The 27,173-nt window shown below is 42.5% G+C and overlaps 1 protein-coding gene across 6 annotated transcripts in view; it reads right to left on the minus strand.

Annotated features, from left to right (window-relative positions):
- ZNF644 (zinc finger protein 644) overlaps window positions 1-27,173 on the minus strand; it is an 84,619-nt gene that overhangs the window by 20,706 nt on the left and 36,740 nt on the right. The window contains exons 5-6 of one of the 6 annotated variants that reach the window (XR_009462374.1): window positions 5,460-5,532; window positions 857-947 (exon numbers count right to left, since the gene is read on the minus strand). The exons of the other annotated variants lie outside the window; for them this stretch is intronic. The gene's annotated coding sequence lies outside the window, so the exon portion shown is untranslated. Of the gene's footprint in view, window positions 1-856; window positions 948-5,459; window positions 5,533-27,173 lie in introns of those variants that run through there. 6 annotated transcript variants of the gene reach the window in all.

Below are 27,173 nucleotides of genomic sequence, written 5' to 3' on the forward strand. Positions count from 1 at the left end.
TTCATTCTGCTCTAAAAAATCAACATTTAGTAATTTTGATTTACTGGGAACATAATTTGAATCACTAAAACAGTCCTCAGTATACCGTGTTATTTTGCTAACATCCATCTTTCTTTTTCTTTTTTTCTCTAGACCTACTTTACAGTGAACAGGAGACTTCTCTATTGTTTCTTCATTTGTCATAAGAAATTGTATGAACTCTTTCTGAGGATCCCAGCTGGGATCACTTCCCGATCTGAAACTACCTGTACCTGAGGAAACACCTGTTAACGTATTGACACAATCATCTTTTACTAGTAAACCTTTGCCATCTTCACACACTTCTACTTCACCTATTAAAGTGCTATCTACACTATTTCCTACAGATTTCTGCGTATCACAACCAACTGAAGCAGAGGTAGGTAGATTTTTAATGGAATGAGTCAGGTTCTTCGCATGTGCTACATCAGGTAACAAAAATAAAACTTGGTGCTGACTTGACTTCTGCGTTGTACTCTTTGCAGGCAGCTGAAGGTCGTGAACCACTGTCAAAGTTGAACACGAATCTGTATGATGACCCATAGGTTGCCCAGTGGTTAATGAAGCACCGCCTTTATTCATAATAGAAGTCTTAGTTAAGGTGGAGTGTGAAACTGGTCCATTAACTGCAGTTCCTTTCGGCAAGATAAAGTTTTCACTAGAAACAGTAGGAGCACCAGTATGTATAAATAGAGAAGTCTGGCCTCCGCTTAAGGCTTTTTCAGATCTGTCCCTTGATAGCTCTTCAGGCAGAGTCAATGTATCATTATTCTGAAATGACGTTTCGCTCTCTTGTGATTTAGGAATGCCACCCTTTTCCTCAGAGATAAAGTTGTCATCATCTAGGAATTCTTCTTTAGCACCAGTAATTTCAGTATTTGTATTTGAATCATCCATATTGCTGATCTGTCCATTAAGTACAATTTACACTAAAATACAAAAAATATAGCAGTTAGATATTCCTAGAAATAATGGATAATGGTGATTTTTAATTTGATTCAATTTCTCTAGCAGTTTGTCATTTTGATCAGAGGTTTAGGGCTATAATCTGAACAGTCACTTTGAATTTCTTAAAAACAATTGTTATCATTTAAGATATTCAAAGCAGAATGCTTTCACGTTTACTTTGAAAAAACAAATAAAGTTAATATATTAAACCCTAATATTCATACAAGATTGATCATGTAAGCGCTTAACTTTAAAACTTGAATATTAAACAGCCTCTATACCTTGAGATATAGTGTGTTATACTGCAAGGTATAAATTACAGGTATAATGTGTTACCCTAAGGCAGGGGCGGGCAAAGTTTGGTCCATAGGCCGGATCCGGGCAGCAGTGGACTCCATTTCCCAGCATCCCCTGCCTGCATGGCTGGGGCTGGTCTCCATGGAGACCCCAGCCACAGCTGCACTGTGATAGTGCAAGGCTGAGGCTGTTATGGAGACCAGCCCCAGCTACACTGGCAAGGCGTGGGCCAGGACAGGGGGCTGTTCCCGAGCCCTGGGATCTTGCTGTGGGGGCAGCCTGGTCCGGAGCTAGGGCAGATCCACAGTCTGCAGCCTGCATGCTTGGGGCAAGGGTGTGCGGGCAGCAGATCATGGCTCTGCCCCTGCTCAGGACCACACTGTCACCCATTGCTGCAAGGAGCCAGGGTTGAGCTGCAGTCCGCTACCTGCACATCCCTGCCCAGAGTGTGCAAGCTGCAGATCACAGCTGTGCACCAGCTGCTTGCAGCAGTGACACTGTGGTTCCAAGCAGGGGCAGCACCATGATCTGCTGCCTGTGTACCCCTGCGCTAAGTGGTGTGCTGCAGTTCTGCCCTGGCCCCGGACCACGCTGCCCCCACTGCAAGATCCCAGGGTTTCAGAGCAGCGCCCTGCCCTGCCAGCATGGCTGGGGCCAGTTTCAACAGCAACCCCAGCCTTGTGCTATATCACAGTGCATCTGCGGCTGGGATCTCCATAGAGACCAGCCCCAGCCTTATGGGCGGGGGCTGCTGGGAAACGGAGTCTGGCTGCCAGCCGGATCCACCATTTTGCCCACCTCTGCCCTAAGGGGAAGAAATACAAGATGGCAGATAGCAACCTTTTTTGAAATTCTGGACTCAAAAATTTCAGCCTAATCTAGTAGTCTTAATGTTGGATTATTCCCCTTTCCTTCTTTTAATATCCTATCATTGGTATTTGTTCATTAGGAAAAAAAAGGTATAAACAGACTTTGGCAGTTTAAAACCAATCAAGTTTAGGATCCCAGTCCTACAAACAATTGTGTGCGCGCGCTTAACTTTACTACCATGAGTATGGCCCACTAATTTCAATGGGATTACTCACAGCAGTAGATAGGGAAAGAGCCCAACTTCCTTTCTCCATATCTCTTGGGTTACCCCTTTATTTACATTTTTTTTTAAATGTACCATGCCCCCTTTTTAATGGTCAGATCTTAAACAGCCCATTTTCTAACCAAGCAAACGAGGACATTTGAAAGCAACTTTTAGAAGAATTTGGGGGCAGGGATGAATTTATATGGTACCTTAATTCCGATACAGCATGGAGAGTTGCATGCAGCTAGTAAGTCTGTCGTGGTGGAAGAGGAGGGGGAAGGGAACGGGCGTGGGGGGGGGGGGGAACAGATTAAGGCTCCCGCAGTGAGGGAAGGAGTGGGGTTGGAGCAGGTACTGCCTAGTCAGGGTGGGGCAGGGTGTGGGACAGAGCTGCAACTCATCGGGGGGGGGTGTGCAAATGTGTGCCCCCGGATGTGCGAGGGGTGGGCTGGTGCTGCTGTGAGCTGGGGCCAGGACAGTGACAGGCTCTTCCTGGCAGGGGTTGGGCTGGGCTTGGGGTGGGCAGCAGTGGCAGCACTAGGAGGGAGCTACGGTGGGGGGGGGTGGCTCCAGCCACCCCATAATTCACCATAGCCCCCCCAATCCCCTTCCCAGTGCTACCATTGCCCGCCCCGAGCCTGGTGCAGTCCAGTCCCCGCCAGGAAGAGCCTGGTGCAGCCCCAGCCCTAGCCTGCAGTGGCAACTGCCCCGCCCCACACAGATACTAGGGCACATGCTGCCCCCCACCCCCCCATGCCCTCCCAGGGTGTGCGCCACAGCTCTGTCCCATGCCCCACCCCACCTGTGCAGCACCTACCCCAGCCTCTGCCCCAGACTCAGCCCTACTCCCTCCCTCACCACGGGAGCCTTGACCTCCGCCCCCCCCACTCCTTCCCTCCACAACAGACTTATCAGCTGCACACAGATCCCCAAGCTGCCAAGCTGTGCTCCTCACTGCCTACATGGTGTGCTGAGGCTATACATGCACACGGGCCATTTATCAGCCACATCAGGCTGATTTCCGATACAGCCAATTTTCTTTATATCGGTGCCAATCCGATATCAGACAGATGTATTGGTGCACCTCTATTCATGTCATATCACAGTAACCATAAAAGCAGGCCTGTGTACTAGAATCAGTTACTGAATTCAAAGGTGTCTTGTAAGAAAAAGGAAGAAGAGAAATTGCTTCTGCCCTTTATTTCTCTCTTAGGACATATATGGTGGCCTGAAAGACCACATTAATGGCTATGGCAGCTGCCAGTCATCTTACCACAAAATATCTCACTTGCAAGCAGCCCTACAGTCTGGATCAGAGCGTGAAGCCCTGTCAGATGGCTTGTGGGGCTGCTCACAGGCTGGCAATTTAATGGTAGGACAAACAGTGGGTGCTGTGGCTCTGGGAGCTGCAATAATTACCACTATCCCTGCTTGCCCCACCACCAAATTTCCAGGTGACATGGGACCACAACCCAGGTCTAGCCTAGAGGCCCTGCACTCCAGATCCAAACCATGAACCAGCCATGCACCACTCAGCTGTGGGCCAGATAAGTTTCTTTTCTCTCTTCTGGGATTGTCAAAGTTAAACCATTTAAAGAGAGAGAAAAAGAGTTAATTGGAGGTTATCTACATGGGAAAGTTAAAGGTGAAGTAAAACCAGGGCATGAGTTCACAGTGTGTGAATTATTTCACACTAAGCCCTGGTGAGGTCAGTTATAAGCCAGATCCAAACTACCCAAGTGGTACTAACGGGTGCCTATACACATGCTTGGCGGTGTATAGGCAAGCATGGGAGGGCATTTTAATTAGAGTGGGTCCTGGAGAGCCACTCTAATTTAAACTCCATAGTGTCACGTGTACTAAGCCCCTATGTTTTTAAAAATGACTGTGGGATGTTTTAACTAAAGTTCATTCAATTAGCTTTAGTTAACGTGCCCCAGGGGCCATTTTTAAACCTGCGGGGTCTTATACATGTGATGCTGCAGCAACGCTAGAGTGTTCCAATTAGAACATGGACCAGACTCAACTCAAGGCTACTCCAACACATTCCAATTAGAATGCATTGAAGCACATGTATAGGCACCCAAGCTGTCTAATCCTATTCCCTCCTGTTCAAGTCCCTAAAAAGCAGACAGCACAAAGTGAATGGTGCGAAGGAAGAGGTGTAATTTGTGATTGAAATGAAATTATGTTATATATGAGGGACACAAGCAGAATCGAATAAGATCACACTTTGACTCTTAAATGTTGAATAAGCAGAATTGGACCTGACCTTTAGTGTTTTAACAGTGTACTTGTATAAGAGGTTCTTACTCTGATTACACACTGGAATAAGTTACTTTGAACTTGATACACATTAATGGCTTGTCTGCAGATGCAAGTCAGTGCACAATAAGCTAAGGTGTGAATTTACAGCACTCAACTGCTCTGCATTAAGTCCCACTTAGCAGACATTCTTAGTGTGTAGAGAGGGATTGTTTTTGCATGGATAAGTTACTGCTCAGTTGGCTAGGATGTTAACTTACACCAGTGTTTCTCAACCACTGGTGGGACACAAAGGTCATGTAGGTGGGACTTCAACTCATTTGAAAATGTCCATTAATGATTCATAAAATACTAAAATGCATGTAAACATAAAAATACACTTCTTGGAAAAAGTGGGATTTTGTTTTTATCATGGTGGGAACAGGTTTTTTTGACAAAATGGTTGGTGGGATGCAAGGTGCAAAAGGTTGAGAACCACTGGCTTACAGCATGCTAGCTACTCAGCTCTAATTCTACATGTATACCCTTAGAGGACAATAAGCAAAAGTGGATTAAACTCCCTTTTAGTATGCACTGAGAGCATACACGTGGGACTCAGGTAAGGAAGTAAGTGCACTGTAAAATGCACCACTAAGCACTAGTTTCCTTAGACAAACACACTTGGGAGTCATTGCAGAGCAAATACTGTGGGTTTGTGGCACACCAATTTACCCCTCAAATGATATATGCCCAAAAAGAGACACCAGTCACATTTGAGCTTTAATTTTTAACCTAAATTTAGTAATTAACATTTTGAATAAAACACCTGCTAAAGAGTCATTATCTACACTCCTTCTATTAAAGTGTTAGAACTCACAGCAAACATCCATGGCTCTTCCCAATGGTCCTTCACTAAAAACAAGGAAAGCCACACTTGACATCCTTATTACCTAAAGGAAAAAAAAGTTAAAAATACTTTAATCTTTATACATCATAAAGTGGTAAAATAGACCCAACATGTCTATTCTATCCTTTACAGTTCACTTTTAAGATATATTCCATAACCCCTTCCAATAGGAGCTGGCACAAATGCCTTGCCTCATGCAAATTCAGCTCCATCCCTACTTACCACATATTGGCACCAGTTTATAAGGACAGCAAAGCAGACTTATCAACCCACTTTTTTTTACCCCCCTCAACCTTCTGTTAAAAAAATACAAACAAACCACATTACTATTTAACATTCCCAGAATTTATTCTGTACAACCATATAGAAACTAAGTGGGACTAAAGACTATGAAGTGATAATATAATGAAAAAAGCTTTCCATCAGCAGCAGAATGACACAGAACAACCCCCATTTAAAATTATGGCAACAATCATCTCAATTATCAGACAAATATATGTAGTATGTTAAAAAAGCCATTGAACAAAGGAAAACAAATATAGTTAAACTAATTTAGCTCTGTTCTTACGCAAGCCTATGAACTAAACAAAATAATTAATTTTTAATCTTTCCAATCTGTAATTTCTAAAGATCTCTGCAGTTTTGAGATTGGCAAATTTCCATGGTAATAAAAATAGACTTCCAATAAGATCATATTCAGTGTTATCACCCTAAAATGGTGATAATGCAGCAGCCAGCAGGTGTCTTTACATCCCATACACAAGTTAAAAATGGGCAGCACAAACATTTGCTAAAAAGCAGCAGTGCAAATGTCAGTTAAAAGAAAAGCAAGTTTGAAGATGTACAACTCTTTTCCTATCAGATCTAACCAAATCAGCAAAACACATTACATTTTCAATAGTAGCTGGGTATTCAATAGTTCAGAAATAGAGTTTAATGTTTTTAATTTTTAAAAATTAATTATCCTTGAAAGATTTGTATTTACTTCATCTTATTATGTTCACAGAGGTAGACAAATGTATGCTCAGTTAATTTGAGAGCCTATATTAGCTTTTCTCAACAGGAAGCAACGTTGCTAACGAAGTGGTAAATTCAGTGTTAATGAGTGGCTTCACTGTTACCACCTCTGAGGTAAAACCTTCCATGTTCCACCCATCTGTTATGGTGTTAGGGGTTCAGAGAAAGAACAGACGCTTCCCATTTAAAGTAACTTCATTGGTACCCCCTGAACAGCAGGGTGGCAAACCGAGAATATCATGCCTGCTTGGAGATTGCAATCCTCATTATCAGAATGATTTCATGAAAACTTTCCACAAGTTTACATGATGAAGCTACAAAACGATGTTGTTGCATACGCACAACTGTAAACATATAAAGAATTTAGCACTTTAATTTTTTTCATGTTCTATAAGTTTAATAATTATGTAATTATTAAATCACTCAAGTGCCTCCAGACAGAAATTTACATCAGTATTATGACAAATAATTAGACAAATCATACCAGTTGTTTTTATTTTTCATAAACTTCTTCAGGTATTACCTATTTATGAAACTTAAGAAACAAACAGTCAGATCACCTATTCAAAAGATTCTCGTCTCAACACGGGTCATTCCATAGACTTCAACAGGCCCAAGATCTTTATTATAGCATCGGGTTTAATATTTTAATAATTTTATTTTAAGCTAGTGTCAGCAATTTCCCAGCTATTAAACAGACAAGCTGTAGTTTACTAACCTACAGCTATCACAGTACATAATAAGGTAACAGCCATGTGTAACAGCTGGTATTAGAGCTATCCAAAGGTGTAACTAAGTTTACTTACAATTTTAGGCATTCTTTTTCTAGATTCAAGACTGAAATCAATACTTAACCCTCCTGGCATGTGCTTAAGTATTAGATATACAATCACCTACTCTAATACCTGGAAATTTATGCCTAAATGATACACTAGGTTGAAAGGGTTTAATGCAGTTTTAAACTGAGATCTGAATGTGCTTAGGGGATATTCATTTGGTATCATACAACACGAAAGTTACTTATATTTACTGTACTTGCTTATCAACCCCTTAAACACTGAAGGATTTAAAGAGATTTATAAATGCTGAAAGTAACGAATATTGAATTTTGTGTCATACTAAGCATTATCTGCATTTTTCTAAGCAAGACAGCGGAGCCAATTTCAAATAAATAAATAAATAAAACGACATCTCCTGACAAAAATCTTGCATGACAAATCATTGATATTGCAACAGTGCCAAAATTATGGAAGGCACTATATAAAACCAAACCGATACAAACCTATCTTGAAAAGCTTTCACAGTTGTACTCATTGTCAAATCAGGCTCACAATGGTTGTGATATTATTTAAAACACTGTGTCATATTCTGCTCAGTTACTCCAGCTTTAAATCTGGAATAACTTTACCGCAGTTACTGTTAGTCTAGATTTATAGATGCAACCAATTATATTGTAATTACTCCAGATTCACACCAGCACAGCCAAGGGTAGAACATGTCCAATTACTGAACACCCTTCCCCCTCACAACTTCATTTATAAGTGGATTTAGAAAAGTAACTGTTATTTTTTTTAAATAAAATATTCATTTTTTAGAAAGCCATAATGAGTTTTACAGCTACAACTGCCTGTAGCCAGACACTAGAAGCATTAAAAAGTGCAAAGGTCAGATCTGTCTTCAAGATGACAGATCATCACTTAAATGCCTCAAGCTAATCTTATTGTCTTAAAAATCTCAAACATCAGTATTTTTGCAAACTATCAGCACTTGCTATAACACCCTTACTACACTACATCTTGAGGTTACTACAGAAGAAATGAGGTGATAATTGCATATTAACATAATTATTCTGTAATCCCTCTAAGCAAGCTTCCTAGGTCACTCAGTAATTCAGATTAGATGCCACCTTCCTGTCATCAAATCTATGCTGTCCACTTTCTGTTCATTAATAATTCTTTTTGATAGAAAATGTATTTAATTTCATTCTTTTATGTACATTATTAATTGTATTTATTACAAGTAGGTTAATATTTTTTGAATACTTACTCCATAATGACAACCTTTGCTATGCAATACAATCACACACCAAATTATAATAATGCCCTCACTCAACACTACTTCATTAAAACTATACTACAGAGCTAAATGTATTATACTGTCACCTACTAATGCAGTTACAGTTTCAAGCTTATCAGTTTCTGTTATAAAAATCCTTGTTTTACTAGAGCTTACAAAGTGTTCTGGAACTGAAATTTAGAGTATTAGAACATAACCAGATCTGTGAGAAGTAAAAAGTGCTTTTCTACACATAAGTGTCAATTTTCATATAAAAGCTACAAATGCAAACGCCCACGTGCTAAAAGCATACATCCTGAAGTGACAAGCATTAGATACAATTAGCTAGGTCCTAAGTTCTGCTTTCTGAAACCCTATAAAGATGATTAAAATGGGCACTTCATCAACAAGTGGTACAAGCCAACACATACAGAGACTTAATTTTATTACAGCTTGGGCTGAGCACTGTGCTGCCATGCCTAGACTGCTCCAGTACTCAAACTAGCTCGTTTAAAGCTAGCTTAGGTGCATTCATTCCACTGCAGTCTCTTCTGTGACTGCAGTGTAAATATATCCTGCCACTGGTGGTTCTCTGATCCTAGAATCAGACACAACTGTGGACAGATTAATGGGACAAGTACAATCAGGTGATGAGGGAAAAAGAGGACCACTAAGTAGAAAAAATGGTGGAGGGGTGATGCAAGAAAAAGTGATAAAGGAACAGAAAGTTGTCCCTTGATAGCTTGGAAACTGCTCCCTAACTCCTCTCCACAAAAACCATACAAAGTAGTTCTGATGGGAGGAAGCAGAGTTAAAGAAGAATATATTTAACAAGTCTGGCTCTCTGCTCTGCTCTGTAAAGCAATTGTGACCCATACCCCTAACAGAAGTATTTCTTCAGCGTAGTACAGGGTTTGGCAACCAAAGGCCCACAGCCATTTTATCTGGCCCATGGATGTGACACTTCAGCATTTAGTGGTGGGGCACTTCTGCAGCAGTCACTTTCCTGTGCTGCTGTAGGGAGAAGGCACTGGTAGTGGCTGGGTTCTAGTGCCCACCCATCCGTTTCCTGAACTGGGTTACTGGCCTGCAGCTAAAAAGGTTGCCAGCTGCTGGTGTAGAGTAATATGAGACACAAAAAGCAAAATCATTAAGAGTATGAAACTGAAATGACAGAAACAATGAAATCCAGGGAAAAAAGGAAGAGAAACAAAAAATGCACAGTTTTAAGTTGATTATTTTAGATGTTATATTTTCTTTCAGTAGCTGATGTACCCTTCCCCAACTAAATCTGAGGTAACAGGAAAGCAGAAGGTCAATTCTGTAGTAATGTAAGTCATGCTTTATGCTTTTACTGACATGCATTTATTAGAACAGCCTTCTAATAGGATCAGTGGCAGAAAACAATTAGTGAAGATAGAGCTTGAAAAAGTTATGAATAAGGTTATATCACTTGGATGTCTGTAATAACAAAGGATTCAGTTGGATGAAACAAAAATTCCTTGCTATAAGGTTCAACCTGTCCCTCTGAAAATAATATATTTAACAGGTCTGGCTCTCTGCTCTGTAAAGCAATTGTGATCCATACCCCAGATGAAGATGCAACTGTAAAACCTTTCATTATGGGCAACCAATGGTTCACTTTCTATTTCTTCCCTTTTCTACTTCTGCTTGCAGACTAGAAGCTATTGAATGTGTGTTTCCATGCTTGTGAACCCATGGATTATACCATTTCCATTCTCTGTTGGATTGCATTATTCAGAAATCCACAAATTAAAAAAATTCCAGTAACTCCCAATCTGTACTTTTCATTTTGTTTTGTTTTTTAATGTGACATGGAATTGTGTTATACGATTCCTCTCAACTTGAATAGATGGCTGGCGTTACTGGTTATTGACACCCTTTAGGCACATTATATAGGATCATGCAAGATGCATATGTATCCCAGCCTAACTGCAGTCTGAATTTTTGCTTTTTAAAATAAATTCTTAAAGCAACTATAATATGTGGCTGTTATAGCTGACAGCCAGACAGCTGAAATCTTTGACAGTTGGTTAAATATTCTCTAATTCCCATTTTAGAGAATAAATGATCCATATTAGAAAGGGTTTGTAATACCTGCAGTATACTACACTGATGCACTGTCAAGAGTTTTAGGAGCTTTAACTCAGGAAACTGGAAGTCATGACACCCACCGCAATCAATTTTACCACTTTGCAAATTTTACAGAATTATTTTTGCACAATCTTCACAACTTTTAAAAGACATTATAGTGAGCAACAAGCCAGAATTGGACAGACTCTCTTACAGTTCCTTCTGGCATATCTGGGTGGGAAAAGCTACTCTCTGATCAGGAATGACTGACAGTACAATTTTTACCATACATTAACTCTGAAAGGTTGGCAGATTCATTTTAGGCCAGACTTGAGATTAATTTACCTTACAATTAGGGAACAAGGAATGCCACACTATTTTTGGAAGCAACAACAGTTAGATGACTAAAGAGTCGCACAAACCTTTGTCTAAGCGAAAAGTATACATCACAACAAAGTTACAATATTTAAATACAAAAATAAACAACATTTTCAAAACTGGGATTGTACCACAGCCCTAATAGCTAGGGATGATGGATGATCTCTTTAGCGAGTGATGTTAGAGCCATGATGGTCTAGGAATTATGCGAGGGAAAGATTTCTTAGGATGATATCTTTTATTGAACCAACTGAACAGCTGTGATAGAGAGTTAGACAAGCTTTTGAATATAAGATGCTCTTTATTAGACTTAAACTATGCAGTTGGTTCTATAAAGGATCTCACCCTAAGAAATTCTGCCTCTTGCAAAAAAGTCTTATTTCAACTCATTTATAATTTCATGCAATAGTATGGTTAACACAATGAAAAATAAGACTTTTAAAGAGAACTAGGTATTCACAAAAGATGTCCATCTGAAGTCATGTTTAGCCAGAGAAATATGGCAGCCTAGGTTAAAGCAGTACAAGCTTTCCCAAGCCCCCACAGCTTTCTGCAATTTTCTTCCATACTAGACTGTAAGGTAGTTCCACCTCCACGTGTGTGTAGTTTGGGGCCATTCTAATGAGACTCCCAACAAGTAATCCTTTCTAAAAAATGGTGTTTAAAAGAAAGAAAAATGAAAGAAAAAAATTTATCCAAAGGACTGGAAGGTAACAGTCAAATTACTGATTTTCCAAGAATCATATGCACCCAGTAAACCAATGCAAGTGTAGTTTATCTTGCATTTTTTCAGACCACATACATTTGAAAGAGAGAGTGTTTATCTTGAAACACTTAAGTTAAGGTTAGGAAAAATTAATTGTCTTTAGACGCCTTAAAACCAGAGTGGGGAGGGGAGAATATTTGGCTCTTTATTAATACATGAATAGTAAAACAGCCAGCATTGCCACTTCAGAAGCCTTTCAATATCTCGTATTTTTCTTAAAGCCCCAATACCTGAACTGCAAGGGAATGCCAACTTTTGAATGCTTACCATTGGCAAGTCTGGAGAACAAACTGGTGGATATTTCAGCTCTAATTACTTCATCTGATGTAAATGCCTTAATAAAGAAAAACCTAGAAGTTAAGGCACAGATAAAGTAGCTTTTTAACATTAGGTACAAATCATTTAACTCTGCTCTAGCAAGAGCTTAACAGAATCAGTCTTCAGAAATTTTACTATAAAAAGGATAAATTATTTTTTTAGTTATGTATTGCGTCTCCTTTTAAGAAAATCAAAACATTCATAAAAGGTGGGAGAACCCTAGTTTTAGTCAACAATATACCATTATCACTATTTAGAACAGTGAAACTCTAGAAACAGGAAATTTGTTTGACTGAGTTAAATCTTGTTTAGTATGCACCTTTGTCACATGACAGTCTTTAAAATGAATATATTTTTGTAGTGGCAAATAACCAGCAGTCTCCTCTAGCTGTGATTCAACACTCATTAAAACTGTTAACAAGTTTTTGCTTATTACATGCTCAATTTTAGAGTTTAATTTACTATTGGAGAGACATCCGTTCAGTATAAATTTCAATAATTTAAAAGTCACATTCATAGTTTACAGAATGCACTGCCATATGTTATATGCAATATACACTTCTGATAAGAAGGGTTTTTTGTTTTGGGGTTATGTTTTGTTTTTTGCTTTTTAAGGGGAAAAAATTACTGATGGGAATTGGATTTTGTGAAATTTGTCAGGAAACTGATAAGTAGCATAACACAGCAAAAAAAAAGAACTCACATTTTGCAAATAAAATACTTCCTTGGGAAAGAAAGTACAGAGTAACATTCAGAACAGGATAGGACAGGTAAGGTGCAGAAAAGTTGGGCACATCTGGGACATGGTACAGAGGGATACATATTTTAATTCCGTTTTTCTAGTTCTAAAATAAAGTCAGTATGGACAGATTTAATTTTAGATTATATAAATCACCAAGTGGAATGCCTTAATTTAAAAAACCTATTTTGATAAGTTTTTCCCATTTATATGTTAGTTATTTTTTCAATAAAGTTACATTTATATTGGTTGGTACAATAGAGAATTCATATTGAATTCAGAGTTAATTTTATACAGCTTTATTTAATTTATATTCAACTTAATTTGTCAGCTTTTTATTTTCTGAAAAATATTTTTATTAAATCTGAATAAAGTTATTTTCCAGGAGACATTTGCAAAGAGTATTCCACCCTATCAGTCAGCACTCTCAAATTCATTTAACTAAAACCAACCCGATACTTGGTTCTTATACGTGGGTCTTTGTCAGATGTCCAGTCAAGCAAGACTGAAAACCTGAGCATAAACATCATTCTCCAAGCAGTTATGTAATCATTTAAATCATTCTTATTCTGCATCTTTTACCATTGACCATTACTTACTCTGACATCCTACTCATTGTAGTCATCTGTAACCTTAGGACTTCAGTTATTTTCTGAGACCCAAAAGAATCAGAAGAGCATGCTGAAACACAGGTATCAAGTATCACAGTTGATACACTATCTCCTGTTTCAGTCCTTTTTTTTTTTTTATACATTCCTTGAATGCAAGATCTTTTCTCTTAAAATTAAGGAGGCCCTATTACCATGGGGAGATTGATTAATTAAGGTGAAAACAAACTATCATGAAAGTATTTTCCTGTCTCTATCTGTGACTGGTTATAGAACCCATTCCTTGACTAACTGTGCTTAAAACTTAAATCTTTTTCAAAATTTTACTTCTGGCCCTCTACCCCCTACCAAAAGGCTGCAAATTCTGAAGCAAGTTTGGCATGGTCCAAGTTTTCAGTACCCAGCCTATTCTTCCTTTTTTCATCTACCATACCCTTGGAGGAGCCAATTTATCCCTGCATAGATCTGGGGAAAAAGTAGTCTACCTAATCTGAAACCAAGGGACAGCATGTCCTAAGTAGAATAAGGTGTTTCTTCCTTGCTATAGGGGTATCTGGTTATCAAGTGACGATCAGGAATTCTGAAGGATTCCAAGAACGCATCTCCCACCAAGTCTCTACTCAGCTACTCTTCATCCAAGAAATTAGTTTTATCAGACACTGAACCATCCAGGAAACAGTGCGGCTGTCAAGATGCACAGCAAGGTTTTATGCACACAGTGTCCAGGAACAAAGCAATTTGTTCTAGAACAGTTCATCACAGTACTATGCAATGCTTAATAACATGGAAAAGCAGCATCTCCTCCTGGCCTGTTCCACAGCTGAGATATAAGCTTTTTTAGATTTTCTCACCCAAATCTGTCTGCTGCTTTCTCCAAAACAACATGTTTTCTTCTTCTGTCTTGGGTCAGAGAGCCAAAAAAATCTGAAGACAGTGGGTAGAGGTACATTTCAGCAACCGCATGAACAGTAGCAGTCAATGAATTACCAAATCACACAGCGCCTTTACTTGGTAGTTTAACTTGATTATGGCACCACAGATGAACCATGATGGTAAAAACTGACAAGAATCTGCCTGGAAGTGTAGATGAAAAATACACTGGTGAGGATTAAGGGGGTTGGTAGCTCTTGTATCGTATGTATCAACATTCAGGTAAGTCCTGTGTGGTTGCTGGTTACAATAGGTGATAGACATAAGTATTTTGTCTATAAGTGACTTAATGAAATGCAAATACTTTAAAAAAAACCCACACAATTTTTTAAATAAAATGCTGATACCGCTTTTGTATTCTGGTCTATTCTTCAATGATGTGTCTCTGAAGACGGCTGTGACATTTGGTCAGTCACACAGGGAAAAAAAATAGGTTCCAACATATTTGTGTCTCATATTACTTTACACCAGCAGCTGGCAACCTTTTTAGCTGCAGGCCAGTAACCCAGTTCAGGAAACGGATGGGTGGGCACTAGAACCCAGCCACTACCAGTGCTTCTCCCTACAGCAGCACAGGAAAGTGACTGCTGCAGAAGTGCCCGACCACTGAATGCCGAAGTGTCACATCCATGGGCCAGATAAAATGGCTGTGGGCCTTTGGTTGCCAAACCCTGTACTACGCTGAAGAAATATTTCTGTTATGGGTGGGGGTAGAGGGAAGAAGGTATTTTCATCCCATTTTCAACCTTTACAAATACATGCAGTAGTAGGGTTGGAGCTGTGACAGGCCAAAATATACAATTGGTCCAAGTGTCACTAAGAGGTCCCCCTAAAACCTTACTTCAATATATGCACTAGAAAGTCTTACTAGATGTTTCCATTTCATGCAACCACAGGATTCAGCTACCTGAACCACCCAAATCAAACACATGATGATTCACCCAACACTACATTGCTGGTGCATGTAAAAAACTGACAAATACTCTATGTGGGTATTAGTGATAATTTGCTGTCCCTTATTCTGTCCCATTACTTTTCCAGGTTCTCTCACTGAACAGTTTTGGATTTTCCTTACCATCTCATTTTCTATTAATATTTCTAATATTCTAAGTCTTATTTTCCAAACTGTAAATTTCATGTTCACTAACATGCTGGATTAATTCTTTTCTAGGTCAGGTAAATATCACAGTTCAAAGAAGCATAAAAGCACAAGGCACTAACCCATAGACTTCTGAGATAATGCAAAAAGAGAATGTACTTGCTTCCTGCAAAATGTTTTTCTTCTTTTATTTTTACTTGGGGGGGGGGGGGGGGGGAAGGAAAGGGAGGAGCAAAAGCCAATTCCAGTTCCAGGCAATGAGACTTGTCCCAATAAGGGACACCTTGCCATGAACACTTACACGGAGAAGGGATGTCATTGGTCAGCCTGCCACTGACTGGGATGCCTGACGCAGCCTGAATGCCAGGGATGCATCCTCAGCCCTTCAGGGCACAGCCCCACAAACAGAATATTCATGGAACATACAATGCTGGAAATCACTGAAGCAGCACACTTCTCTCCCAGCCAAAAGAGCACTATAGCCACAGCTAGTGAAAACAGACATTGCTCCAGTGCCTAGAACAGTCATTTCCAAATACACATTCAATTATGCTATTTCAATACACAGAAATCTAAGAAAATACTACAGATAAAAAAAAAAAGTTCGGACAACTTAAAATGACTTTGGCCTTTTGCTGCTAAACGGAAGGAAAATACTTCCCATTTAGGTAGCATCACATCTTACTAATATTAGACTATGGCAATGGCTTGAAGTATACCATCCTCAAAAAAAAAATATGCAAAAAGGCTTAAAAAGGGATTACACAATGAAGGGCACTCATTCTTTATAGTTAAGCATTGCTCAAAACAAAGTAGCACCTCTTGGAATACATATTCTAGATTACTTCTCTATGAAAATGTTCATTACAAAAATACAAAGCTTTTCCATGTAGATTAAATACACCTTTTGCCTTTTTAACTCATGCTGGCATATTAGTATTTCCTCTTTTAAAGTAAATTAATACAATTTCTTTTCCCCCTATTCAGTAATTTTCAGAGAATCAAGGCCATTTTGTCTACCCAGAAACAGGTTCCTTTTGAAGCCAAGTACTGCCACCAAGTGGCAGTCAATTTCTGCATCAGCAAACCAACAAGTTAATACAAGCTACAAAATACATACAGCTGAGAACACTTTTCCAATATGAATATGAAAGTCTAAAGTTATACTAATGTGAAAATTACTAAAACTATGCAACCAAAGAAGGTAAAATGAAAATTCATTTTAGTCTTCCCAAGCTAAAGTACCTTTCAGTCTAAAGGACTAAAGCTTTTTATATATATATATATATATATACACACACACACACACACACACACCTACCTACCAGTCACCTTATCTTTATATTTACTCATGATGAGTCATTAATGTAGCATAGGACAGTTACTTCAGAGAGGTTAAATTTTAGATCAGTATTAACAGCTTGAAAAAATAAATTTTTGAAGAATAATTTTTTAATAATAATTAAAAATAAGTTTTTAATCTATGAATTGGATGTCTTCTCTTCTGAGCTAGGTACAACAATGTACCATTACACTTTAAAAACAAGAATTAAGATGCTTTGTGTCACAAGCTAAAGCTATACAAGATCATCTTTCATCAGAAAGAAGCTGGGAAGGAGGGAAATTGCTTTTCAAAAGTTATTTATTCTCCCATTCAAAAATGCACAAAAGCAAGACCATTTGATTACAAAGCTAGTGCTCACATCAAAATTATTTTAAGTCTGTTTTTCTGTATTACCTGTTTCTGCATCCCATAATTCAAAAAATGTTATGGTTTTAGTCATTAGCTATTCATATTCAAGCCCAGTGTTGACTGCATTCTAAAACTTAACTTTCAGTAGTATGAAAATGGTCATGAGTGGGCTGGGAACAAAAAAACTGAAGTAGTCAGCTCATCCAGATGTTTAGACAGAAGCCCTTCTCAGCTTTCTCAAGTTTTCCAGTTCATCGTCTGTGTACATTAACTCCCAACATGGCAAGCACTGAAAGACTTCATATGATAACACATGACAACAGCATGCTTCAGCAAAAGCTTTAAATAAATATTATCCTTTCCTATAGCCAACGTTAAGAAAGCTTAATTCAATTTTCACAATCTTATCCTATTTTGTATCATCACTTGATTTATTTTTCAAAATTCAGTTCCATCAAACTAAAATGATAAAAAAAGAAAATTCCTCTGTCTTCTCATCTTTTGAAATATTTAGCAACTTCCACCATGTTCCTTGGTTAAAAGCAATTTTAAAACGTTCAAAGTTACTGCTTTCATGAAATGTATTATTTTTTCCCCCATGAAAACATTTTTTTCAATTTGAAAAATACAATCTGGGTGCATCTACATGAGATACTAACGGTACAGTAGACTAATTCTACTAAACTGCACTGTAATTACAATTATGGCACTGGTGTCATCAGGAAGGCTTTGGCTTCCATGATCACAGTACACTCTTTGGTGAGAGAGGCAGCGAGCTGCTGGGAAGGGACAGCCTCCACCTCTCTCTGCTGGGGAGGAGGCTCTTCTCAGCCAGACTGGCTGACCTGCCCCACTGGGCTTAAACTAAACCCACTGGAGGATGGAGGGACTATTGCCACTGCTGGCCCGCTGAGCAACCCTTGCAGAGCCAGCAGGCCAAGGCACTTAAGGGAACCCACCCCTGCCCCAGCCCTGGAATGAACTGTAGGAATGCTAGGGCCCCCAAGGGGACACTTGTGTACCTATACACAAATGCCAGGACCTCGGGGAATAAACAGAAGGAACTTGTTCTCCTGCTAAATGCAAATAGCTATGTTGTCATAGGGATAACAGAGACCTGGTGGGACTCCACCCATGACTGGGCCACAGCTACAGATGGCTATACCCTGTACAGGAGGGATTGAGTGGACAAAAGGGGCAGGGGTGTAGCTCTCTATGTCAAGGAAAGCTACGCATCCCTGCAAGCTGACATTGGCACCCAGGGTGGACAACTTGAAACCCTCTGGGTTAAAATCCATGGGGAACATGGCACAGGGGATACTAAGGTGGGTGTCTACTACAGACCCCCTGCCTACCCAGGGTCAAGACCTTAACCAGGAGTTTGCCAGGGAACTGGCTGAGGCCGCACGCTCCCGGTGTTTGGTTGTCATGGGAGACTACCCAGACATCTCGTGGGAGGAGCGCTTAGCCAAATTCGAGCAGTCGCAAAGCTTTCTCTCGTGCGTGGATGACCTCTATCTGACAAAGGAAGTCTATGGGTTGATGAGAGGTAAAGCGCTGCTTGACCTGGTACTGGCAACTGGGGACAACCTAATCAGCAACCTATCGATCGAAGGGAATCTGGGTGAAGGTGACCACGAGATCACCTTCACCATCTGCTGTAAAGCTGGCAAGTCAGTCAGTAATACAGAAGTCCTCGACTTCAGGAAAGCTGACTTTGGCAAGCTCAGGAGGCTTGTCAGTGAGGCCCTAAAGGACCACAACCCAAAGGGGAGGGGAGTTCAGGACGAGGGGTTGCTCCTCAAGGGAGCAATCCTGGATGCACAAGCAAAGTCTACTGCATCTCGGAGGAAAGGCAGCAAAAGGGCACAACAGCCCCCTTAGCTCTCCAGGGAACTAGTGGACCTCCTGCATCTTAAAAGGAAGACCTACAAAGGATGGAGGACCGGATCCACATCCAAGGAGGAATACTCTGCTCTGGTCCAGACCTGCAGAGAGCAAACCAGGAAAGCCAAGGCTGCAATGGAACACCAGCTAGCTACAAATATCAAGGACAATAAAAAGTCCTTTTTCAGGAATGTGGGGAGCCAGGAAGAAAAGCAAGGGCAACACTGGACCCCTGCCAAACCAGATGAGACAACTGACAACCGATGCCCAGGAAAAAGCAAACTTGCTTAATGGGTACTTTGCGTCAGTTTTTCACCAGTCCCATGGGATGCCCCTGCCCACTGTGGGTCAAGGAGGTCCGGGTAAGGGAGATTCCTTTCCCTCCATCGAAGCTGACCTTGTGAGGTACACCTTGACAGGCTGGATACCTTCAAGGTCAGCCAGCCCTGACGGTTTACACCCAAGGGTACTTAAGGAGCTGGCTAGCATCATAGCTCAGCCCCTGGCATGGGTCTTTGAGAAATCCTGGTGCTCTGGTGTAGTGCCCAAAGATTGGAAGAGGGCCAATGTCGTGCCTATCTTCAAGAAAGGGAGGGAAGTAGATCCGGCAAACTACAGGCCTATCAGCCTGACCTCTATTCCTGGGGAAGGTCTTGGAAAAGATTATCAAAGAGGCCACCCTTAACAGACTAGCTGAAGGCAATATCCTGAGGGATAGCCAGCATGGGTTTGTTGTGGGTAGGTCTTGCTTGACCAATCTCATTTCCTTTTATGACCAGGTGACCCATCACCTGGACAAGGGGGAAGAGATTGAGGTCATATATCTTGACTTTAAAAAAGCCTTCAATCTGGTATCCCATGATCACCTCTTAGCAAAACTGGCTAACTGCGGCTTTGGCCTCACCACAATCCGTTGGCTGGGGAATTGGCTCCGTGGTAGGACCCAGAGGGTGGTGGTTAACGGAAGTCAATCGTCATGGTGGGCTGTGACCGGTGGGGTCCCTTCAAGGCTCTGCCCTAGGGCCTATACTTTTTAACGTCTTCATCAATGATGTAGACATTGGTGTGAGAAGTGGACTGGGCCAAGTTCGCTGACAACACCAAACTCTGGAGTAAAGCATCCACACCTGAGGACAGGAGGGTGATCCAGGCAGATCTTGACAGGCTCATGAAGTGGGCGGACGAGAACCTGATGGTGTTCAACAGCGAAAAATGCAAGGTTCTCCACCTTGGGAGGAAAAACCTGCAGCATGTTTATAGGCTCGGCAGTGCTACACTGGCTAGCACTATGGATGAAAGGGACCTGGGGGTCATGACTGACCACAAAATGAACACGAGCCTTCAATGTGATACTGCGGCTAGTAAAGCGACCAAAATGCTGCTTGCATCCATAGATGCTTCTCAAGCAAATCCCAGGCCGTCATTCTCCCGTTGTACTCAGCCTTGATGAGGCTGCAGCTGAAGTACTGTGTTCAGTTCTGGGCTCCACAACTCAAAAAGGATGTGGAGAAGCTTGAGAAGGTGCAGAGGAGAGCCAAGTGCACGATCAGAGGTCAGGAAAACAGACCTTATGATGAGAGGCTGAGAGCCATGGGACTCTTCAGCCTGGAAAAGCACAGGCTCAGGGGTGATCTGGTGGCCACCTATAAGTTTTTCAGGGGTGTTCACCAGGATCGGGGGGAACGTCTGTTCACCAGGGTACTCCAAGGGATGACAAGACCAAACAGTCATGAACTCCTCTGCGACCGATTCAGGCTGGACATAAGGAAGAACTTCTTCACTATCCAAGCTCCCACAGTTTGGAATAGACTGCCGCCGAAGGTGGTTCAAGCACCCACTTTGAATGCCTTCAAGATGCATTTGGATGTTTATCTTGCTGGGATCCTATGATCCCTGCTGACTTCCTGCCCCTGGGGCAGGGGGCTGGAACTCGATGATCCTTTCAGGTCCCTTCCAGCCCAAATGTCTATGAAATCTATGAAATACAGTGCTTTAATGCACGTGTAGACATGCCCTCTTTGTCAAACGTTCTTTTTTTTAATAGGTAACAAGATCAGGTATTGGTACATACAAGAAACATTATGTGAGAAGCTGGCTGGGCAACAGCTGTTACCTGCTCCATTGGTAATGCATGAAAACATACTATAGGTGATTGGGGGAAATAGGCAACAGTCACTGCAAAATGGCTGTCACAGGCTAAGGATGTGTCTATAGCACAGCAACAGAGCCTCTGTCATGTGGCAGAGAAAACAACACCAATCTGCATGCTTTCATCCCATTTCAAATTCTGGAATGAAGTGATGAATTTGGGGATCCTAGTTTTCTCTATTAAACCCCCCCCCAATCTCTAATTAAAAAAAAATCCCAAATTGCCCAATTAAAAACTCAAAATCCAAGTTTTCCTGCAATTAAAATGAAATGCCATTTTATATATATATGGGTATCAGTTGAACACAATGTTTTATTGATATGTTTATCATTTTAAAGCAACTTGGAGGCCTACCAGTGCCTCAATCGTTATAATAAAATAAATTCTCAATACCTATATATTTTGACATTTGATTTTGGTTTTTTTCATCATGGAAAATCAGAACTCCCCGTCCCCTTCACTCACTAGGATGTGGGTCCAGCGGCGACTGTCCCCGCCTACTGCTTTGTGGCACTGAGACACCCTGATATGCCATTGCCCCTCACACCCCAGCAACAACCCCCTGGCCCTGCCGGTGCCCTTCACTCCTGCTCCCCAGACCCAGCCCTCTAGTGTGTGAGGAATGGGGGATATGGGCATAGGTGACATGAGGGGTGGGAGGGGGAAAGCACAGGCAACATGTGGGGGTGGTGCGGGGAACATAGGCAATGCAGCAGGGGAGCGCATGTGTGTCCCCCCCGCATCCCCAGATTTCTGTGCTCATAGCAGGGCCTGGGGCTGGACCAGCTCTGGGTAGGAGCAGTCTCCGTGGCCCAGTGGGCAGGACCCAGCCCTGTAGAGTGCACAATGCTGCCACATTCCCTGGCCTTGCTAATGCAAAGGTGATGATGTTAAAAGCTCAAGTCCTGCGCATGTGCAGTAGGTCAAGGTTCTAAAGTGAACTTTTTACCTGCAAGGAAGGACTGACCTAAATATACAGCATGCACAGTAGAGACCCAGCAACAGGGATTTTGGCACCAAAAGTGGTGACCACTATTCCCTGAGCTACGTAGAGTGGATGATGATTGGTCAGAAGTGTGAAAAGGAATGTTTGTTTCAACATGATGATTGATGGAAGCACCAACTGGATGAGCGTTTAAGTGACAGGTGCCCTGGAGAAATGATTGGATTGAAAATGTGGGGTGATTTTGAAGGTTATAAAGGGGCCTGAGCTCTGGGGGTGACTCGTGTGACTTTGGTGCATCTCCGAGGGGGGAGAGTTGTGAGTTTGAGGCCTCATGTCTGAAGAGAGACTGCTAAGGTCTGGCGAGTCTGAGACTGGATGAGATGAAGGGTGTTTGGGGAGTGTCTAGTGTCTGTGGAGCGATTGGAGGTGCATGTGTATCCCAGGTAGAGCAAGACTCCTGGTGATCCCTCTGGAAGCACAACCATAAACCAGGACTGGTGTTGGCTAACACTCCTGTGATAACGCATCACTTGTTACCTGGATTGAAGGAAAGAGAGTGCCTTGAAGAGGGGAAAACCTCCCAGGAAGATGGGGAATCTGTACGGTTTGCATTGTAAGCAGAGGGCCTGAGATCCAGTAACAGCTAGGCTCTCTGTACCTGTGCTAGTGTAATTTGCAACACTGCAGCTCTCACACTGTAGGTCTGCATTCTGTTCTATTCTGTTCTCCCTCTCTCTGTTTTCTTACTTATCACTGTAAATAATCTTGTAATTATTGTAAGTACTGTTGTTGTCTGTTATCATTAATACAGTCCTGTGGTTTCCAGTTTAATTGAAGAGTCTGTTCTTTTGTTTTTGCGGTGGGGTAGCACTGGGCTGCAAGCGAACAGCCTGCTTAGAGTCACTTGCCACCTTAAAAATATTTTCCCTGGGCTGGGTTCTGAGAGGAGTAATGCCCTCATTTGCTTAATTAAGATACCTATATATTTTGGCATTTGATTTTGATTTGATTTGGTCATGGAAAAATCAGAGCTCCCCCTGCCCCCTTCACTTACCAGGACATGGGTTCAGCTGCAGCTGTCCCTTCCCGCTGCTTTGTGGCACTGAACTGCCCTGATATGCCGATGCCCTGGCCGTGCCCATGCCATTGCCCTTCACTCCCCAGCCACAGCCCCCTGGCCCTGCCGATGGCCTTCCTTCCCAACTCAAAGCCACACCCCGCCCCATTAGTGCCCCTCACTCCTGCTTCCCAGACCACCACCATCAGCACTCCAATGTGAGGAAGGGGGGTGGGGGTGGGCATAGGCATCATGTGAAGGGGAGCACAGGCAACACAGCAGGGGGGCACATGCCCCTCCCCCCCACATATCTGTGCTCACAGCAGGGCCTGGGGCTGCAGCCTGGCCGGACCAGCTCTGGGCAGGAGCCACCTCTGTGGCCCAGTGGATAGGAGCTGGCGCGGGAGGAAGCACAACACCACCTGGCTTTCAAGGTAGGGTGCAGTGGCATGAAGTTGTGCCCTCTACAGCTACCAGGTGGGCAGAGCAGCTTCATCCTGCTGGGCCACAGAGGCAGCTCCTGGCTTGATCAAACAGATTGCAGCCCCATACCCCACTATGGGCATGGAAATCTCAGGGGGACACATGCTCCCCTTCTCACTGCACTGACTGTGCTCCCCGCCTCTACCCCAGCCCCCAGAGACTTACCTGTGGGCAGCTGCAGGAGCTGCTCTCCACCATGCCATGCTGCCCTGTGCATATATGCGCGCACATGCACATGGTGCCCCCTGCCCTCTCCCCCCTCCCAGCCCAGCCCCAAGCAGTGCCTTGCACGCTGGAACTCTGCCAGCCTGCAAAGGGAACCCACTGTTTCCCACGTTTTTCTCCTTTAAAGGAGAAAAATCTACATTTTTCCATGGCAAACAGAAAACCCGGATCCCTGGTGATGATTACGCCATGAAGGCACCAGAGGCTGACACTCCTGAGCACACCAGGTCTTGAACACAGTGCTAGCCAAGTGCTAGCCGACACCAGGAAAACCAGGTCCTGAACACAGTCTAGCGGTGCCCCTAAAAGCACGCATTTCCATCTCGTTTCTTGGGCTGACATTTGCAAAGCAGAGACGTTTATTTGCAGAGCACTCTGCCATCAGGATATGACCCAACAAAGATTTAATAATAAATAAAACAAACTCAACTTTATCTGTACAGGATTCCTGATCAAGTTCGACTACAGGTTCCCTAAATGTATCATTCTTGGCAACTTTGATATCAACACGGATCATTGGGTTCAATAACCAGTTAACCAAAACATCATATATTTCATATATTTTTAGGGTTAAAGGGACCACAGTAGATCACTGAGTGTGACCCCCTGCCCGGCGCAGGAAAGTGCTGGGGTCAAATGACCCCAGCTAGATGCATATCTAGTCTCCTCTTAAAGCCCTCCAAGGTAGGAGAGAGCACCCACCTCCCCTTGAAAGCCCATTCCAGATTTTGGCAACCCTCACTGTAAAGAAATTTTTCCTAATGTCTAATCTAAATCTGCTCTCCATCAGTTTATGGCCATTGTTCCTAGTAACCCCAAAGGGCACCCTGGTAAACAGAGTATCCCCTAATCCTTGCTGCCCCCCCTCACCCAATGAATTTCTAGATGGCCTCAAGATTCCCTCTCAGCCTTCTTTTCTGGAGGCTGAAGATTCAGGTCCCTCAATCTCTCCTTGTAGGATCTTACCTGCAGGCCCTTAACCATACAAATAGCCCTCCTCTGGAACTTCTCAAGGTTATCCACATTCCTCTTAAAGTGCAGTACCCAGAACTGAATGTAGTACTCCAGCTGTGGTCTTACCAATGCTGTATAAAGGGGAAGTATCACCTCCTTAGACTTGCTCATGATGCACCTTTTAAATACATGGCAGAGTGTGGTTGGCTTTACTTATCACTTCATCACACTGACAACTCATATTCATTTTGGAGTCGACTATGACTCTGAGATCCCTTTCTGCTGCTGTGTTGCTTAGAAAGTCACCTCCCAGTCTGTAGGCGTGTTGGTGATTCTCTCTCTTGATGCAGCACTTTATACTTATCTTTGTTAAACTGCATCCTATTCTGTTCTGCCCACATTCCCAACCTGTCCATCTACCTGAATCCACTCCCTGGCCTCCAATGTGTTTACTTTGCCCCATAATTTGGTGTCATCTGTGAATGTGGACAGAGGGCTTTCCATGCCTTCATCCAAGTCACTGATGAAGATAATGAACAGCACTGGTCCAAGGACCAAACCTTGGGGAACTCCACTGCCACATTTTTCCAGGTTGAAAACGACCCATCCACCATCGCCCTCTGGCTGTGTCCCATAAGCCAATTCTCCACCCACCTGACTGTGTAATAATCTGTGACAACTGCTTAATTTATTTATAAGAATGGGATGCAACACTGTATCAAAGGCCTTTTTAAAATCCAAGTAAATGACATCTACCTCAACTCCTGCATCTGAAAGAAACAAGTTTAGTCAGGCAGGATCTACTTGCTATGAAGGAAGCCATACTGGCTGCCCTTCAGCATTATTTTTTATACTGGACTCCCATAAATGTGATCCTTAATTTTTTCAAAGGTTTTCCCAAGGATAGAGGTGAGGCAAATCACTCTATATTTACCTGGATCATCCTTTCTCCCCCTTCTTGAAAATAGGGACCACACTGACCCTTTTCCAGTCCTCTGGGACAACCTTTGCTATCAAATCAGTTACCCTGGAAATAGCTGAGTGAGTTGCTGAGAGATTTCGACAGGCATGAAAGGAGGTATGGTCTTCAGCAGCCCCATTCCCCCAGTCTGAAGAAATTTCAGAAACACTAGGTATCTGATTAACAATCCCTTAATAAAGAAAGGGTTCAAAGAGGGCTATTCTCAGGGTCCAGAGAAGGGCCACTTGTATGGTTAAGGGCCTGCAGACCAAGCCCTACGACGAGAGACTAGAGAAACTGGACCTTTTCAGCCTCTGCAAGAGAAGGTTGAGAGGCGACCTTGTGGCTGCCTATAAGTTCATCACGGGGGCACAGAAGGGAATTGGTGAGGTTTTATTCACCAAGGCGCCCCCGGGGGCTACAAGAAATAATGGCCACAAACTAGCAGAGAGCAGATTTAGATTGGACATTAGGAAGAACTTCTTCACAGTTCGAGTGGCCAAGGTCTGGAACGGGCTCCCAAGGGAGGTGGTGCTCTCCCCTACCCTGGGGGTCTTCAAGAGGAGGTTAGATAACCATCTAGCTGGGGTCATCTAGACTCTTTCCTGCCTATGCAGGGGGTCGGACTCGATGATCTATTGAGGTCCCTTCCGACCCTAACATCTATGAATCTATGAATCTAAGAAGTCAAAGAAATGTGGCACAATTACTTTCCGCAATCCCTGTTGTGCAGTGTTGTTAAAAGGAATCAGAGTTGATTAATATACATGCGCTTTACTGCAGAGTTGACCAATTAGCTTCGCAGTAACATGCCCCAATCTACACGTGCACCCCTATTACGGCACAGTAAAATAATCAACAGCCATAGGATAGTACTACCTAAGTGCTTAAGTGCACTCAAATGCACAGGCAGATAGGGGCTGGGACTGGCTGGGGCACGAGGGTGCTACAGTATGGGAGCTGGCTGCAGCTAGCTCTGCACTGTGCCCCAGCCAGCCCCTCTGCCACCCAGAGCCTGGGGCTGACCCTCTAGGCCCCCTGCTCCAGGTCAGCAGCAACTGGGACTGCTTCAGCTCAGACTGCTGTGGTCCCAAGCGCATGTAAAGATGTTACTCTGGGAGCAGCTGACTCTGGCGCAAACTGTGCGGGAATTTATTCAGGTGCATGAATAGCATTACAGATGCACTCACAAGTTGGGTTCACATGAGCAGGGGCATGCCCACAAATAGTAGTGGAACAAATTTATGCCACAGCTCATGCCCCTGCCTATGTGCTATGCAGTGGGACACATTACCCCACTGCTCCATATCCTACAGGAGGGGCTA

The sequence above is a fragment of the Alligator mississippiensis genome, chromosome 5 (assembly GCF_030867095.1).
Source record: "Alligator mississippiensis isolate rAllMis1 chromosome 5, rAllMis1, whole genome shotgun sequence".
In the NCBI taxonomy this organism is placed as follows: Eukaryota; Metazoa; Chordata; order Crocodylia; family Alligatoridae; genus Alligator; species Alligator mississippiensis.